The sequence below is a fragment of the Pygocentrus nattereri genome, chromosome 10 (genome assembly GCF_015220715.1).
Source record: "Pygocentrus nattereri isolate fPygNat1 chromosome 10, fPygNat1.pri, whole genome shotgun sequence".
NCBI lineage: Eukaryota > Metazoa > Chordata > Actinopteri > Characiformes > Serrasalmidae > Pygocentrus > Pygocentrus nattereri.
In genome coordinates, this window is record NC_051220.1 from 39,535,298 (window position 1) to 39,538,908 (window position 3,611).

Sequence of the window (3,611 nt, forward strand, 5' to 3'; positions counted from 1 at the left end):
AATCATAGTGTAACTATAAAGTCAGCCTTGTGCATAGTGTATACAGTAATAGACACTGATAAAGACACTTGAAGACATAAGAGTCTAATGTCCTTTACCTAGAAACAGCCCTGAATCTGGGCTTTAAAGGAAAGCAGTCATCCATGTTTTACAAGATCTTTACTATTTAAGACTCAATCTTCTCTAAGATGACTTGAAAGAACACCTGCAGACATTACTTTCTGCAAGCTTTGTCAGTAGTGAGTCATTTGCTGTGTTAGCCTGTTTTAAATGTTTGGTAGTTTTAGTCATTTGTTGTATTAACTAGTTTATTAAAGTTTGGTAGTGTTTGTCTTTTGCTATATTAGTTATTTTGGTAAACTTTGGTAGTTTTATTGGTTTGCTGTACTGGCTAGGTTGGTAAACTTTGGTAGTTTTATTATTTTGCTATACTAGCCAGTTTCAAACATTTGAGTAATTTTAAAGATTTGCTGTATGAGCAAATTTTTAAAATATTAATAGTTTGATTTATTTGTTTGTTTGTTTGTTTGTTTTATGCCATACTAGTCAGTTTTGTTAACTTTAGTAGTTTTAGTGGTTTGCTGTACTGGCCAGTTTGGTAAACTTTTGTAGTTTTAGTGGTTTGCTGTACTGGCCAGTTTGGTAAACTTTGGTAGTTTTAGTGGTTTGCTGTACTGGCCAGTTTGGTAAACTTTGGTAGTTTTATTGGTTTGCTGTACTGGCCAGTTTGGTAAACTTTGGTAGTTTTAGTGGTTAGCTGTACTGTTTTAATATGTTGCTGTACTAGCCAATTTGGTAAACTTTGGTAGTTTTAGTGATTTGCTGTACTAGTCAGTTTTATAAACTTTGGTAATTTTAGTGGTTTGCTGTACTGGCCAGTTTGGTAAACTTTGGTAGTTTTAGTGGTTTGCTGTACTGGCCAATTTGGTGAACTTGAGTAGTTTTAGTGGTTAGCTGTCCTAGTCAGTTTTATAAACTTTGGTAATTTTAGTGGTTTGCTGTACAAGCAAGTTTATTAAACTTTAATAGTTTTATTTATTTAATTGTTGCTGTACTAGCCAATTTGGTAAACGTTGGTAGTTTTTGTGGTTTGCTGTACTGACTGTTAAACTTCAGATGTTTTAGTCATTTGGTATACTAGGCAGTTTGTTGTTATAACCAGTGTGTTAAACTTGTCCAGCTATAGCTTTTGGACAGATTTTATATGTGATAAGTCAGAGAAAACAGTGGAGGCCAAGAGACCTTTTCTTTGATTACAGTGTTTTTTCCTGTTTGGGAGTTATGGTAGTTATATTTATGTTTGTTTCTTTTGTTTTTAGGTGTATTTAGTCATTTGGTTTGTAATTTTAGGCACATTTTTGCCTCTGAAGCCACAACAGTTAACATCTTGCCATTGAGACTTTTCATAATATGAATAAATCTGTTCTGGTTTATGATGTCAAAACAGTGTTCAATGTTTGGTCTGAGTCTAATGAAATGTCTCATGTTCTGTTACAGCCGTACCCTGACAGGTTGTAAAACTTTCCCACTTAGTCTGTCACATTACACTGAAATTTAGTGCCAGTACGTTTGCATTTACCACCTTCTAAGTCTCATAATTATAAAATTATGAGATATTTTACCAAGTCCTTTTCTGGTTAATATCAAGATCCTGGTTTATGTGTATGTGTAGGTCAACTGTTTTGGAGGTTACCATCATGTTACCTAAAATAGTGACCTAATACTTTGGCGTTTGTACCTCACACTGACTTGGACCTAGGACTGTAAAAGAAAGCGCTACAGATATTTTGTCAAAGCGTGTATATGTTCATCATTTTGAAGACCATTTTGTGGACTATCAGTCACTAAAAGCCATTTCCCACTTTATATCTACAGCCATGGGGTCATTTGTGAGGTCTCAGTAAATAACTGAGAATCTGCCAATGATAAGGAACTGCATCCAATGCAGTCCCAGTGCTGCTGCTAGACATGTGTAGCTATTTGAAATCACCTCGTTTTTCCACCTATAGGTCATTTTTTCCCTCTGTGATGTTACATTGGCAAGATATTTCACTGGGTCAGGTTTCTTCTCACTCGAGGGGTCACATGTCCCTGCATATCGGCATTCACTCATTAGCTGTCCGGCTACTTGTTAGTGCCCTCACCTCCTCACACCACTATGAAAGTCAGAGCGCTAATTGAAAGTGCGTTGTGAGGGAAATGAACAGCGTCCACTGAGTGGCTGGTGTGTGACAGGGCTAACCAGGAGCAGCCCTGCCATCCCATCCAGAGACAGCACCAATTAAAGGAGAATGGAAGTGGTGAAAAGAGCTTGTGTCTTTGATGCAGGGCTCTGCTGCATTATGCTAATGCTTCTGAATGAGTAGTCTACCTAGGCCTTATTATTTGCTGCTTGTTGTGTTCAGATATTGGCTTGTTGGCTTGGACCTGCATAACCCAGTGATCACATTGAGGATTCAACAGTTAACTCATAAATCAGGTCTTGCCAGGGGTAAAATGAGGTGTGAAATAGTAGGTGGACACAAGAGTGGAGTAGGCTAGTGGTGGTTTTAAAGGTGGAGAGGGGTGTCTTGGGACTTGGAGAGCGTGACTCCACAGTGCCATCTGGTGTGGCAGCAGGAAATGACAGTGTTCATGGTGCACAACTCCACCTAGTAGTAAAATAAAGTCATGAAATATTAACTGATATAAAATGTTATGAAGGTTTTTCCCTTTAGAGTCGTAAGGGAAATAGAGCCCATATCCTATATTTTTTTTTTTTTTTTTCGAAGGGTCCACTCTGTGTTTGTTTGTGTGGGTTTATGTACCAATAGCTGGCCTATATATTTCTATCTGGCCATTTTCTATCCTCTCCATTATCCCTTAGTATGGCACAGGCAGGGCCTTTAAGATCACTGAATGTAAATGAGCTCTTGTTTAATGTTTCTCCTGCATTGTGCCTCATTCGAAAAACAGTCCAGGCTGAAACTCTCCTTATAACCTTAGCGTGACTAGATATGTGTGCATGTGAATGTTTTGGCATTTGTGACATCACAAAAACACTGACTTCAAAACACACCATTGCAGAAGCCAAGTTCTCATATAAGAGCTGTATGAAGAGAGGAGTCAGTGGTATGTTATGAAACTTTAACAATGCTAGGATATTACCTCAAACTCTTATTATATAGAGCTTTTTAGGAATTAGAATTTGGGAGACTTTGAGAAAAAGTGGACTATTTTTTATGTGTTATACTCTCATTGCATTATTGTTCATTTTTATCTGCAGGATATGAATCTGACTTCGAAACCATAAAACTTCTGCTTTTATCCTCATAAATTTCTTTATTTATTTTTTAATAAATAAACTTTATTTAATTATTATACATTACAAAATGTAGCTATTTTATGCATTTTCACCACATTTGCTATTTTGCATATTTCCATGACATTTGCAGACACAAGCCTCATTTATTTATTTTGACATTATATCAGACAAAAACAGTGACTGGTTTGTTGAAATTGTCATTGAGCGCATTTACATGCACTTAATAATCCGACAACTGCAGAAAATCAGATTTTGTTAGCAATGAAGTCAACGCATTTACATGCACTTGGGTCCTCAGACAATAGGA